Raw genomic sequence first — 16,503 nt, 5'->3', positions numbered from 1 at the left:
CTGCAAGGTGAAGCTTCAAATCTGACCTCAAGAAATCCCAGGGAATGTTTAATTTAAGTTGCAAGAATCATTGGTACCAGACTTTGTATAACTCACTGTGTACAAATTGTGAGAGTGTTTCATTGAGAGGTTATAACAGTTAGAAACAAGAGGAGACCATCGGGCCCACCTGTCTAAACCTGAACAAATATTTATATTTGCTTTTAACACTAGAATTTTCATGACCAAAAACAACATTTTTAATCATTTTTCAAAGTATCACAAGTGGTCTCCAAGTTTATTTTTACAGCAGTGAAACAGTTTTGTAATAAACAAACATAATGACACAGCACTTTAGACAGAAACTGCTGTACATAACGGGTGAATTACTGTATATGTTTTTACCAGCAAAATCAAACCACAACACCATAGACTAGATACTGTATCACACAGGAGACACAAACCACCCTGAAGTTTTCAAGTGTGTTTCTTAACAATATACAACAAGATAATGCAAATTAATCATTTAACCACTGTTTAATTTTAGAGTTGCACCAAAGTACATCAGTAATTTATCAATTATTCAGCAAAATACAATCACAAAAGCAACATTTCGCCAAATGCATAAAACCTGTTGAGCCCTACCTTGGAAGAACACATGTGCAGAGTTCCAAACAGCTCACAATGGCTGCTGAAGGACCCCTAATTTTTCAATATTATTCAGCTGTGGGAAAAAAAGTTGATCCAATAGGTAGAATTAGTGGTCATTCAACAAATTCTGACCATTTAGGGACATAGGGGAGTTTCTTAGCTGTCTATTCATTTGCCTGTGAAACAATATTACATAACTTCTTGTCAATCTGTCATAAATACACACCAGAAGTGTGCAAACAAATGCAAGAAAAAAACAACAAAAAAACTCAATGCAATAGAAAACAACAATGCATTATATATTTTATTACTTAGTTAACATTTTGTGGAAGGCAGAGAAAATCCTAGGTGTGCCACAACTTGAGAAGCTGACCTTAAGAAAGACAATAAGATGCACGTGTGTTTTTTTCCTGTTTTTGTTCTGGCTATTTCTTTCTAATGTGTGTACTGGGTTATATGTACTGTAAAAAACTCTGAAGGTTCAGACTGGGTGTCCAAGGGGTTCCCTTGAATTCAAGACCCTAACTAGCTGGTACTGCGTATTCCTTCCGATATAATTAAAGGTATTGAAGGGTACATCCATTCCAAGAGGACACTAAACCTGGGGTTCATTTGGTGGAAGGGGAGTATATGAATTATGGCTATTTGTTAGTAAGTACTGATCTGTGACAGATCTCATTCAGCTGTTCCATGAAAGAGGTCAGGGTATCGGCCTTAAAAAATATGATAACTTGGCAGCTTGCTCCACTCTCCCACAACCCTTTGGGCAAAGATGTGCCTCCTGTTCTCACTTTGTAAATGCACTGTCACAAAGTCTTCACTTTCCTACTTGTTCGTGGCAGCCAAGTTGGAAGTGCAAAGTGGAGCCTGTCACCCCCAGCAATGAGTACATGGCAGGGTATACTTGCAGGCAGACACACAGACACGAACACAGACCATCACACCTGGGACAGTTTCCAGAGAAGACTAACCTGCCAGGATGTCCCTGGACTGCAGGAGAAAGCCATTGTGAACCCCTGGTCAGAGAGAGCTGTGAGGTAGCTGTGCCAACCACCATACCACCATGCTGCACATATAAAGATATATCAATTACATAATCCTTCATTTGCATGAATAGCAAACAAAATGGGAACAGAATCAATGGTAAAATGAATAAGGTAAAAGCTTTAAAGTCCAATTCAACATCACCTTTGGGACAGGCAGAATTACTGGCTCAAGAATGAATGTGCTTTGTATCCTGGCACATTGAATGGAAATCTTATGGCCCTGTCTTTTATTGGAACCAAACTGTGAAATTATCAGGGGTGCCCGTCTTTAAATGTATTAGCGTTACCAATGAATGGAAGGAATCATTGCACACCTTTTCCTCTGGCTGCGGACGCCTGCATTCCCTGCCTCTCTTTTTTCCCCATTGTTCCCTTTGTTCACTTCAAGAATAGCCATGTATGGCCACTGGCATGTATTATGGCTAAAAGCTCCTGATTCTTGCTTAGCAATTCTCCTCCCTAGTTATACTTGGCTATATTTGATCAAAGCAGCAGGACCAAAATGCACAGCTCACTTCAGCAGTCATCACTAACCTGCTTTAAATTTACCCCTTTAGTTCTAAACCTTAGGCCCCTCACAGGGCAAAATAAAACCGATTTCTCAGCCTCTCTTCTGTTTGACTGCTGCAACGGCTCAAAACCAGTAGGAACTTTTAGCAGTCCTTCTTCGTATACAACATCCCCTCTGTTCTCAGATGATGTTCTTTCATTCATGCTACTCCCCGCTAGAGCTCCTTCAACCTTGACAGGGATTTTAAGGATGTCCAAGTTCCCTCCAGAACGGAAAAAACAATTTTCCTCCCTCAAGACATGATCCTCGATGTGAAAATTCACACCTCCTTGCCGCAAGCGAAGACTGGCTGCATTAAGACGATTCTTGCCACTTCCTTTCTTTCTTATTCAAGACAAGCTCCTAAATATCCTCACCCTCTTAAGCCATGCAATCTCCCCTGCGCATCTTCCCTCGCGGTCCTCTGTTTTTCATCCTCTTGAGTCAGAACTCTGCACCTCAGTGTCCGTGACCCGGACACCAACCACTAGCAGAATCTGGGCTGTGGATCCTGCCTCTGGAGCATTTAAACTGCATCAGTTTGTTATATTAACTTTTGTCTCCTGAAAGGGCTCCAGCTTGGCGTCACATTGTCCATAGGCACTAGTGGGTTACAGAACAAAACAGCTATGGTACATCCCCCTATTTTTGTCAATGCCAGTATTCCAAGGGCCCCCACTTAAAATCTGTCCTCATCCACCCACTCATACCTCCATTGTTCACATTCTAAATAAAGGCACTTATTTATTCAATCTCTCTGTATTAACTTCCCAAAAGTCACACCTTCCTTCTACTTGTAAAAGATCCTTAGTAGGTACTACTCATATTCCCTGCTACTCAAAATCAGTCTCTGCACATACTGTAGTCCTTTGGGTTTGACTGAGCTATTTATAGTGCATTTGTGGGACCTGGGAATTCTAAAACAGGCATCAGTTGTACAGAAATTGCATGGCATAATTACAGTACATTGAAAATGTGAGTGTCCAGATTCACATCCAGTGACAATTGAATTTAATTACTGAAATATAATAATTACACTGATTGGAAGGGACCTCATGTGCATATGGCTCCCACATCAAATTGTAACAACCACAGTGCACCAAGCTGCCAATAACCTTTTAACCAGCTTTATATGTCTAGAAACCAGATAAACATTTTTCTCAGAAATCTGCTGCTGATAGATGGTCTAGATGTTTATGTCTGGTTAGGTCCAAAGAGATTTGTCAATTAACATATTTGCTAAAACCCTGCGCTGTCCCAGATGAAAACTTCAATGTTCAGCAGTTGACTCTTAATTAGATGCCATGTGAGCTCTTAAAAGGACACAGCTGTTCATTAAGAGGTATCGTCTGTCAATGTCCCTCCTCTGGAAATGCATTTTTTCTCAATCATCAATAAAAAAATTATCATAGCTTGCATTTGGCTTTTCTTCTAACCTTGCCTACTTCCAAGTCAACAGTGATTTTTCAACCAGATGTTCTGCTGGAATCAACCTAAAGGCAGAAGGTTGTGATGAAACACTACGTGCATTTTTACCATTCAGTTGTGAATGAGTTTCCAAAGTGACTCTTTTCCTAAAATAATTATTTCACTTTGGTTTCAACACTAATAAGTTGTGTGTACTTTAAATGAAAATATACTACAATTCAGTTATTTTCGTCTCCAAACTGGCACTCTGTCCAACTCAATTTGATGCAACCTAGCGAGCTGACGTTCATGGGGAAATAAATCACAAATATTTCTCAAAACACAGCACAAGCCAAAGACACTGTAGCTTTTCATGACACTTTCACAATTTCACAGAACTACAATCACAGAATTATGTCAGGGTGATGAAAAACATAAATTAACTACAGGCTCCTTCTCCATGCTGAAACTTTGTCAGATCCTATTAAAAAAAACATAGGACTGCGTGGATACCAAATTGCATTGCTCTCTCTCCTCATCTCCAGCATAGAGCTAAAAGGATGTGCTGGGTAAAGTTGAATGCCTGGCACAAATGTGATGTACAGCAACTGAAAAATTGCATTTTACTAGATACATTTACATTTACTAGAATGTATTTGTAAATTCTAATATACAAAGGTTGTTTTGTTTTTTTTATACAAGAAGCGAGACCCTGATTTCAGTGAAAAAAAGGCATCTTTATCATTCCTTGCTGAAGGAATCACATTACACAAGATAGAGGTCCTCTATAATATACAATATATTATCAGGGCATAAATGACAGTCACGCTAGGATAACAATAAAATACTTTTTAAATAAAAGATGTCATTGCTTGTGGTAACTTTTACATGTGGCATATCACTCCAGGGATTCACAAAAAATGTTCTGAATGATTTTGCCTTTGTTAATTAAAGTATGTCATTTGATTAAAACAATGATTTATGATGACTATAAAAGCACCTGTTGGTTTGAGAAAAGGAGACAATTCCCAACACTAATGGTTCTGGAAAAGTTCTGGAAAGAGCTACCCAGCCACGTTGCTGAAGCCGATACCCTGGGTTTCTGGAATAGATTTTCAAATCAACCACAACTAACCAAACAAGTCAGATGGGCCGAATGGCATCCTTTTATTTTAAATGTTTCTGAAATTCTAATAGGTGACAATGTTAAAATAAAATAATTCTATGCTTTGTATTTTTTTCTGTTTTGGATAAAGTGGTTAGAAAATGGATGAATGTATTTGCCTGAAGAATGAATACACCAGTCGGAAAGAGCACTTTCAGGGCTCCGAGCTGTTCTCTGAAGTCGTGTTGTGAAAGGCGCTATATAAAGATAAATTTAATTGAATAGTCACCCTTTATTTTTAAAGTTTATTATTGACAGGCAAAACACAGCAGGACTTGCAATAGTTTTGTGACTTCATCCACAAAGCATTCATTTTTAACAGAACCCCCCGTTCTGCCGAGAAAGGTTTCTTTCTGTTTTCCTTCTGTTTCTATTTGGGGACACCATTGTGTGCAGGGCTGTGCATTCACTGAATTTCTGCTGCTGTGCAGCTTTGTGAGACAAGCTCCTGCCTCTTCCCTATCGTTCTCACTTTGCCTGTGAAACAACATCCTTTCCTTTTCTTGTGTCTGCGCGTCGGGGTTCTGTCAGGTTTAAAGCCATTGTGCACCAAGTTCAGTGAAGCAAAAGGCACTCTGAGAAAGTGCAGCTTGCTTTCACAAAATATTCCATTTGCATACAAATTAAACCTAAGGTGGAGGTAAAGAAAATAAATCAATTAATGCTGACTTTTGAAAGCATGTAGAACATTTTTATCCCAATGCCCTACATGCCAAGCAAAGTTAATTTCCTAGCTCTAAACCTCCCTAGAGGAGGTTGGTTTGTGTGTTTCAGCGCAGGATCTGAACATGTTGTAGCCTCCTCTGATTAAAGATTAATTAACTGTTAAGACTTCGCCCTTTCATTATTGCAAATAGCTCTTGCATCTCTAATTAGGTTACAGGGCTTCAATCAAGAGTCTTTCTTTCCTTTTACTTTATTGTTGTGTTCATAAATAGACTGACCGTGTTTTGGGGCAGAAGAGGATTAGAGATTTAGAACCTTGCTAATTTGGTGACACGGAGATCATATCACTGCGAGGGCAGAGAAACGCTGGAAACTGTAGAAAGTAGTAATTATGAGCGTCAGTACCACTAGCAACATCCTGTTTCATAGCTGTTTCATGTTTCATGAGGGTGCATGCTTCATGCAGAGCAGAACAATAAAGACATAAACTGAAATTTTGCACACTAGATAGTTTCTAAAAAGTACTTGCAAACAATTTTATGACTCCTATGTGTTTGAAGTAGGCTAACTCACAAGGAACACAGGGTGGTCCAGAGACTTTGATCCATTAACAGATTCATTAATTTATTAGCCATTAAGTGTTCTGATGTTTTACTGCATTGAATCAATGTGAGCATCGCCAAGACACACCAATTGACTTATTGGTTTCCTGCTGCAAATATTCAGTCAATATTGAGTCTTGGGGGATAACAGGCACCAAAAGTCAGACATTTAATATTTGGATCTCACAGTGATTAAATGTAGTCCTAACATTCACCTTTCCCTAACTGGACCAAATACTCTATTAACATGAAATAACACATCCACACAAGAGTAATATAATGAAGATTCTTGCATAATCAGAATACAAGGGAAATATTATGCCTGTAATTTTACAAAGGGTGGATTGCTTGTAAGGAAACCACAATCCTCTAACTTTTTTCCCCAAAATATTATCATGTCAAAGAAGGGTTACTATTAACTGATGTTTTGTTGCAACCAAACTCCACTTTAATTACAAGCAGTTTCAGTTTACATTATTATATTTGAATCATATTAGCCTCCTAGCTGCCCATATGTCAAGCCCAAGAATCATTAATTACAATAGCAAAATCTGCCACTCATCCTTTGCAATACTACTGGAAACTGGAAATTTTAGTATTTGAGCAGGAGCAATGAAAGACAAAAATATTTCAGAATAGTACAGGTATCCTTACCCTTATCGTTTGAGTCCTAATCAGTCTTGAGTGTTTTTTGTTTGCATGCTGTCAGAATTACTGTAAATGCCTGTCTAGGATACGTGTCCATTGAACCAGAGAGAAGAACTAAACACTGCACTAGGATAGAGACAGGCGTGGGGGAAGAGTTATTTTTCAGATAACCAAGATGTGTTTTTAAACACAGTGACAAGAATCCGGCACAGCTATGATGCAGACAGCTGAGGTTCATTAACACATGCCATCATTATGTAATAAAAACAAAAGGTTTTTACTGTACTTTTTGCTATGTTCAGAGCCCTGTCACATTTGAATAATAATTGGGGTGCTAACTTTTTGGCTGAAATTATTATAATACAGCAGGGTTTTATGTGGGGGGACCAGGAGAACCCCTGTATGTTATATGGAAGGCTCTCATCTGTTACTGCATGCTGTGAGGGGATGTCTTGACAGGATGGAAACTCTAGCCTGAACTACATTTCCCAGGAGGCTGTGGAGGCATGTCCCAGCACCCTCAGCCGCTTGACCATTTAGATGAAGACAATTAGTCAGGAGACTACGGAATTTAAAAATCCACCAACCCAAACCACAACCGAGTGGTGACAGGACCCTGTGGAGCGGTTAGAGTCTTAGACAGAGGCTGACTTTCTGAATTTGTTTTGGAGAAGAGGTTTTCGGAGAGAAACATCTCAAGTCTTCAGTGAGAAACTTGGTTTTGCGGAAGAGAGCTGAGTTTGGAAGCTTTTAAGCTGCTATATTGCCTTGGATACTTTTAAAGGCACCCTGTTGAAGTCTACTTAGTACAGTAGCTTAAAGAAGAGGGTAGGCTTTTGTACTTTGGGGATTTTAATTATTTTTCCCACAATGTAAAACAAAGACCACTGCTTTTCAACCTTATTGCTGTATTTCTGCATTTTACCTCGACCTGCCTATGTAAAAGATCAAAGGCACGAAAACTCAAAGGGGTATCACAATACACACCGTACACACCTACATTCCCCCCCCAAAAAAAAAGTACTAGCCAACAGCATTTGGAATTTACATGTAGGCTTTAAGGAGTTTTAAGGCCTTACACCAAAAGAAATCCAACATTTCACTTTTGCTAAATTGACGTTGCTTAATCATGGCGAGACTTAAGGAAAAACTGATCAGCAGCTCATTATTCCTGTGACTTAATTCAACAGAAGGAGAAAACAGCTAATCAGTGTTACTGATTTGATCAAAGAGTCAGTGCAAATTAGGTGGATGCATTATTAATCAACAGAAGATAAATATCAAATTTAAAATAAGTCTTGACAGCAAATATGCCTTTTGGTAGCTGTATTTCATTGAAAATACTATTGTCATGCTTTACAGGCTGATTAAGAAACAAAATTGATGTTGGAAAAGGTGTGACGCTTCACTGACATGCTCACTCTATCCAGTTTTATAGGGAATTTTAAAAAACCATTCTCCTTTCTGCACAATCACATGATAACTAAACAAATTGGACACCAATAATTAATGTTGAAATATGCTACTGGGATACATCTACCTCCTGGAAATGTCAAAACATAGCCTACAGATATGTTCTTTCCCAACAGCTCACTCTACTCCACTCCTAGTTCAGACCCCAGTCTCCTTCTGATTGGATAGATGCAACACTCTGCCTCACTTCGTGCAAGTCTGCTGCTCCTTGCCTCCCTTCTCCCATGGACTCCTGTGTTCCAGCTGCTCTGACGGGTGGGGAGACAAGATTCTTGCTCTGTCTGCTCCTCCCCTGCCAGCCTGGCTCTCCCTTGGCCATTTCGTCTCTTCCAGCACCTGTAGAAGATTCACCTTTTTGGGGGGCACCTGTGATTCCTTCATGCTATCTACAGGCCCGCGTACATCTGCTCACTGGCTCTTCCAATTCAGAGGCGCGGGGAGCCGGAGCCGATCTTGGGCACACAAGGCAGGGTGCACCCTGGACGGGACTCCAGTCCATCGCAAGGCACATTCCAAGCAAATCCTACCTGTAAGCCTTTTGGCTGTGGGAGGAAACTAAACTGGAGCAGCTGGAGGAAACCCACACAAACGTGGGGAGAGCATGCAAAGTCCACTCAGATAGCACCCCGGGAATCGTAGCCAGGGCCCCAGCGCTGCAAGGCATGGACGCTCTTGACTGCGCCACCGTGCTGCCTGCTGTCTACCTCTCCTGTCATCAGCATAACACACTGCTAGACATTAGTTCAAATATTGGTGCAGTTTTAACAAACAATTCCTGACACATGTACTTATTTCTTTTTTTTTGTTGAGTCATATTATCCTGGTATTTGTTGCTGGATTATTCCTTCTACACCTTTCATTCTGCAGTATTTCATATTTCAATTAGCCACAATGTATCCCCAGCTTCACCGGATCACTCTAATTATTGCATTATGCAAGTCTCTTAAGTCACAGTAGCACATGAAATTATGCTTCAGTATGTGAGTTGCCTTGGATAAAAAGGCAAAATAATTGAAGTAATGCGTCATAACGATGGAAAAACAACAGGAAACAAGTGCACAATCGAATGCATCTATACAATATTTTTCATTAAACAAAACCTGTTCTTTTCCACAGAGTATGCTTTTGTTCCTACCAGTCTCAGAAGGGAGTTGAGAGGAATGTAGGGTTAGAAACTCTGCAAAACAACCAATAAAAAGTCACGACACGAAACAGTAACATTTACACTTTGTAACAAGTTCCCTGAGCATCATCACAGGTGACAAGGACCGCCTGACAGAACTCCCACGTTGTGTGTCTGCCGTTCTGTCCTCAGGATGACTGTATGAATGGGACACTGTACTTCCAGTATTCACATGTGCTCACTCTATTAACAGTCACTGTTTAGCAAACACTGTTATCCAAATCATCTGAGCCAAGTTTGGGGCAAACTACACATCTGCAACCTTTACTGTACAGACATTAAGAACAGGACTCCAGTTTTAAGCCTCATCCATAGGGAGGAGACCGAGAAGGTTAAACAGCTTTAAGTAGCTATCAGAGATTGACACTTACTTGGACAGCGGCAAGTGACTTGAACCACCCTTCTCATTTACTACAATCAACCTTCCTCTCCTGCACATTCACATAAACAAATAAATAACCACGGTTATTTACCATGAAAAACTCTTAGCTCTCAGCTGCATATCAATGTTAAAATTAGCATTGAATGATTGTCCCTTAGCCAGTCCCAAATGCAGACAAGCCTGCTTTTGTCCGTCTGCAGCGGGCAAAGTGAGATACCACAGACCTAATTACTCTGAGAGCGACTCGGGGGGGAAAAGCGCATGAAGAGGTGAGGGGATTTGGAGGGAGTGCAGCTGAACACTAATTTCACTGCTGGGACCTTTTGGCAATTAGCAAACTCCATTGAAATTCTGCAGGCGGAGGGGTTTAAGACGGCCAAGGAGAAAGAGTTTTTCAGAGCCACTGTATAAAAACTAGAGAAAAAAATCAGGACTTAAAGTGACTGAATTTCATTCCCAACTCTTTCTTCCAGATGGAAATTGCTGCCAGAGCATTCCCCAGAGATACACAGTTTGAAAGTGGGTGTCTACATACCTGTGATGGAAGGATCAGAGACACAGGCTCTTTATTCATTACATAAGCCTGAGAAAAACCTTGTGAATCTCCCTGGTTGATCCCTGTTCTTGCACATTTTAGACCTAAAACGCAATCAGATCTTCAAACAATTCCCAACCCAATAAAATTTGGTGCTTAACTTAAACATATAACACACAGGCATCATATATATATATATTGAATCTTTAAATGAATTCAATAGCAGATACTGTATCCTCATTAAAAAGCATGTGCAGCCTTATATTTAGCAACAGGTGGCACCACTTTGAGCAGCAGTGACTTTCATGACTTTTTCCCATTTATCCTCACATAAACAAAAACCCAGCAAGTGGCCGAATGTGTCTGATATTCCATCTACACCACAGCACTCGGAAGTGAGCTAGAGCTAGCTTTTGTGCCACTGTGTCACTTTTCTCAGCCACTCCTTTACAATCAGCAAAGCATCATCCACAGCCCACTGTGTGACGTAAATCACCACCATCGGACCTCCGGGTTGGTGAGCTTTTGAACCAATACAGCACAGATTCACACCACAAGCTCTGTCATTGCGGAACTCTGCATCGGCATCCTGAAGGTTCTTTTAATGCTTTTGAAATTCAGTCAGCCTTACTCTTATGGTTGGACTGGTAAGTTACACCAAACCTTAAATACATTTTCATGTTTATGTCATATCTGGAAGAGCTATTGAAATGGAGTTTGAGAACCAGCAAGTCAGCAGTCAGCAGTGTTATATTAATTTCAGCTGAACTGTCACTAGAGGGCATTTGGGCTCCAAACACTCCTACACAGATTTATATTTAGTGAAAATGTTAATTGTTTAATTGGGGGAGGGGAAGGATCACATTCTCACATGTGGCATATACAGGATGTCATGGAGATAACTGGTGTTGGTTTGCACCAATAGGTGATTTCTTTCCCTGTATATTGAAAAACATGACATAAAATAAATCCTTATTTCACGGTGTTGCGACATACTCAGGTGTGTGTCATAACAGGAATCTGACACACTGCTGTCAACTTTAAAACTCACCCAAGTGCAATTTAAAGCACAGTGAATTCAAAACACCAAACCCAATCCAACAAAACAAAGGCCTAGGCTCTTCTCTGAGCACTGCCTAAGCTTCCTGCAGTTCCTAAGTATCACAGCCGAGCAGCTAAACTGCTTACCGTCCTCAACAAACAGCAAAGTCTTCCCCAGACTTTTCTCAAAACATCCTCTCAATCTCTCTGAGACTCTTCACATTTCACAGAAATATCCCAAAACTCTGAGTTCCAACAGTCCAGGTCAGTCCTCCCCCTGGTGAGTTTCAGCCTTCTGCCCCACCAACAGCAGCCATGCACTCACCCCAACTGGTTCAGAAGCACCTGCTTCCTGTTCCTTAAAAGAGGCTCCTGACCAATTGCCCCCCTGCAAACTGGTCAGGTGACTGAGCGGCAGCTGCAATGCTTCCTCCCATCATGCCTGGCCCACGTGCTCAGGCCTCATGAGCCTCCCGAGGAGGGGAACTTCACAGGTCTCTCTCGCACCCCTGCCACCTCCCCATTTTCGCCCTCTCGTTCACCCCTCACGAAACCCAGAGGTGAGGTCTGTCAGCTGCTGAGCTCCCATCGGGAGAGTGACGCCAAGCAGACCTTTCATTTTTACCTCTTCTTCATGGTTAGAAGAATCTGACCAAAATTAAATGTGGATCTCCTCTGCTTTTCTTTGCACTGTAATTGATTGTATACTAACATGAAAACCAATTGAATTAAGAGACAGGAGCATACTCCCTATTTGTGTTAAAGTAGAATAAACTCAAATAATAAATAAGCATGCCAAGTCCAAATAAAAAATAAGTCTTGAGAAAGACTGCAAAACCTGTTAAGAATCTACTGTTTATTACTTGACCACTGCTGATTTACAACAAAATAATGAAAATATTTTGGGGGTTTGCATGCAATCAAATGCTGCAATTTTGAAAAATCAAAACATTTAAAAACTATTATTTTTAAGTAGTGCTTGTACTGTTTCCATACTGGATTTTTTATTTAATGCAATATACGTTCCCTTTCACAATTCCTTAAATATTGTAACATTGTAGTATATTATTGTAAGTAGATTCTTTCTGGATATTTTTTAATTAGAATTAGTATATGGAACCATGGTGAGTCATCTATTATATGATTATATATTACATACTGTATGAAAGAATCAGCAAGACTGGTCTTCTTACATTTATAATCTGTAATCTTTCTCGAAATTGTATTAATCTAAAAGTTATTACATGCATAATCCTTTTTACAACCTGACTGAGCAGGACGCTTATCCTAGTTTAAGGGAAATGGATGTTCTGCTCCTTTTCTTTCTTCCATACTAAGAATGGCCTAACTGTACCACCATTTAATACCATGATGGTCTGGCTGTCTGGCAACAGCAATAATGATAGCAAGAATGAAAATATAATAAAATAATAAATCCATCCATCCATTTTCTAAGTGCTTTGTCTAGTACAGGATAATGAGGGAGATAGAGGCTATCCAGACAAGCAACAGGAGCAGGACACATCCTGGACGGGATGCCAGTTTGTTGCAGGACACACAAACGCACACACACACACACACACACACACACACACACACACACACACACACACACTGCAGGACCGGTTTTACCAGAAGCCAATTAATCTCCCAGAATGTCTTTGGGCTCTGGGAGGAAACTGGAGCACACGGAAGAAACCCACGCTCACACGGGGAGAACATGCAAACTCCACGCAAACAGCACCCCAGGAACTGAACCCTGGGCCCCAGAGCAGCGAAGTAGCTATGCTAAGCAATGCCCTACTGTTCCACCCTAACTAAGAAATCATAATAAGGAAAGCCTAGATATCACAAAGTACTGTATGACACATATGAAGTTCAATTGAGACTTATGCATGGCTATGAAAAATCTGCAAATTTCTGTCTCATCACTCTGTCCATGTTATCGTCTTAACTAACTTGAGCACTTCTTCAAGAGGGGAGGGGGTCTGTCTACACCAGCCACTTTCTCTCACACCTCAACTTTTATGCATATGGAATTCTGTTGTCAAGGAAACAACACAGTCTCACTTTCTGCTGCAAAGTTTACATCATCCAGCTCCTCCATGCCTCTTCATTCACTGAGCTTAATTCAATTATGGACCTCAGAGGGCTGGAGAGGATATTATTATTGGGCTGAATGCTTGTTGAAAGCAGGAATTCGTTACAGGGTAGGTCGAATTGTCCCTTGACTGGGAGCTACACAAAAAGGATGAGCTGACCTGTCCCTGGCTTATACCTAAACAAAAATGTACCAAGGCCTCTGGTATCCAAGACATCCTTGGGCAGAGGAAATCAAAGACAGGATACAGTACTCACAAAAAATAATAGTGTTCTTGGCTCATTGTGAGGAGTGGGGGGGAACTCTCCAAGGACTTGCCATTTACTCGTATATGCTTGATAATATATTAATTCATGGCAGTAATTGAATACTTGTCCTCTCTGACTTTATGAATATTGATGTTTAGATTAAGGTTATTCAAGGGGGACTAACAGTCATCCAAGTATTACATCAACAAAATTAACTATATATTAGTTACTGTAGTTCTTGTAAACCATGAGTGATTGATCAGTAACCACAGTACATCTCAACATCAGCTTGATCTTTATTTGCTCTTGCTTTGTTTTAATCGCAATCGTTTATTATCGTAATATTAAAACAGCATATTTTGATCTGTGAATCTGTACCTGTATCTGTACTTTGCTAGTAGTTCTGTTTGATTGATTCCTGGTAGCCATAAAATTACACTTTGAATTCATCATTTCAATTTCTAAAGAACTAAGTGAATTGAAACTCGATCACTATCAAATCAATTCAGACGCAACTAATGATTCTGGATTAGCCACTGTTACATCTGTGATGCCTGTACAAGTATAAAAGTTAACAAGAAAGCTCTGACATATCATGAACAAAAAACAACAAAATGCAAATGATTTCTTTCTATAGGTTATGGAACACCTTTTTTCTTCAACACTTTGAAACATTAGTTGATGGAGAACTGAAAATAAATGTTCACATAATTCATTAAGACAGGCGAGAAGAGACAGCATTGAGAACTTCATCAGACTGGAGTTAAGACATATCCAAAGGTTAAGTTGTATTGTGCATCCACTGAAACACAAAATAAGTAGTTGGGTAAGTAAGATAACATGGATTTAGAATCTATTACGCAATGGAATTAAGCCTTCTGTACTGACCAAGAAGTAATTAATTATCTCAATTAAAGTTTGTGGAGCACAGATGGAATGAATTCCATTATGCCCTTGAGGCATCAGCAGCAAGAAACTGGTTTTCTTGTCCTTTTATGCGCAGCTGTTTTTTCTTACTGTTTTCTTTTACCATAGAATGACACAATGGTATAGCAATATATAAGAGCTCCTTGCCTTCGGATATCTAAGCTAGAAAGAGAAATAACCTATATGGAATGAGTTTAAAAAGTCAACAACTTTCAAGGATGTCAGCATTGTTCAGATTGAAAGACAGGGTAGAAGGGATGTGATAAATGAAAGATTTTTTGCAAGATGTTCTCTAAGGGACAGTCAAAGAAAAGCTAATTTCCATCATGGTAATATCAGTAGTTGACCGTGCTTTCAGTGGCAAAAGAATCACATGACGGGGGGCTAAATGATGACACTGAGATTTACAGTGCCTTAAAAAGTGGACCCAGCCTTTTGTGTCCCGTTTTGTGAAAGCTGAGAATGTTTCACATACAATTTTTTAACATAACATTTTAATCAAAACCAGAATGATCAAACGAAAGACACTGAAAAAAAGCGACAAGAAATATCATCAACAAAGAGAAAAACACTGAAACGTGTTGATTGCATAACTATTGAGACCTGTGAACTCAATATATGGTGGAAGCAAAATCCAACTGCAATTCTCTGGGGGAAAGTCTCTAACCATAATTGACCATTCTTCATGGAAGATTTGCTGAAGTTCTCTCAAGATGCCTGGGGATTGTTTATGGACAGCAGTTTTCAAGTCAGAACTTTGACTGGGCAACTCCAGGACATTCTCTTCCCTACTTTTAATCAACACCAACATCACTTTGGCCTTGTAGTTTGGGTCATTCTCCTGCTGAAAAGTTAATTTCCACTCCAGTTGTAAGGTGTTTAGCAGACTGAAGCATGTTTTCCTGTATTTGCCTGTATTTTGCCTGTATGCCTGTATGTATCTCACGGTTCATACACAAGACACTGAGAGATGGCTGATTCTTTTTATGTTCCTCAAAGTCTTTTCTTAAAAGTCTTCTAATTGAGCCTGTAAAAAATATTCAGCAATCATTCAGGGACTGACAGATGGGTCTAGTGTAAATTCTAGGACATACCCACTGGAATATGCTTTATTTAACTGGATGAGTCAATTTATAACAAATTTACTCTGACAACAGTGACCTGAAGAGTACTCATTTGCAGAGCTGGGCATTCTCCCCGAGCACTCTGTATGAGAGGAGCTGCTCAACAGACAGAAAGATTTTGTCCAGGTTGTCTAGACAGGACGTCGCAGTGTCTGGCGTTGGTGTTGCACTGACAAAGAAAGACACGAATAGGTCTGAGAAATGGATACTAAACATCTTCAGAGGGGGGACAGGGAAGATCCAGTGAAGTATGAAAAACTGCCTGTGTTCAGCCTGAAGCTATTAATAAAAAGACTGTCAATGAATGTAACACGTAACAACATGTAACACAGTCAGTCCTGGAACCTCCTGCTGTTGGTGTCAGCAGTGAGGAGTGGGAGGTGCCACTCTGGCCCCCGACCTGTAAGGTTGTAGGTTCAAGTCCTGGTGGGATGTAGTGTTGTACCCTTGAGGACTACCACCTGTATTAATGCAGACAAAAGGTGCTTCAGCAAAAATAATGTATTTCCTGAAGCAATAATATAGAGCTTCTTTCTGAAGATATGCATGCACTTGAGAACTAAATATTAGAATCTACAGTATATGGTGTGTGCAGCTCAGGATGAACATTTGATCGGAGGAAGAGTAATGAGTTGAACCGAGTAAGCGTTGACATGTTTTCTTCACATTCTGGTCCTGAAAACCATACTTGGTTTGGATGTGGGCATTTGCAGGCCGGATTCATTATACTGTACATATGTGTTCACCTCTGAACAGAAAGTTATTGCTCAGGAAA

This window comes from Lepisosteus oculatus, chromosome 23 (assembly GCF_040954835.1).
Source record: "Lepisosteus oculatus isolate fLepOcu1 chromosome 23, fLepOcu1.hap2, whole genome shotgun sequence".
Taxonomy (NCBI): domain Eukaryota; kingdom Metazoa; phylum Chordata; class Actinopteri; order Semionotiformes; family Lepisosteidae; genus Lepisosteus; species Lepisosteus oculatus.
Note: the sequence above shows the minus strand (reverse complement) of the source record.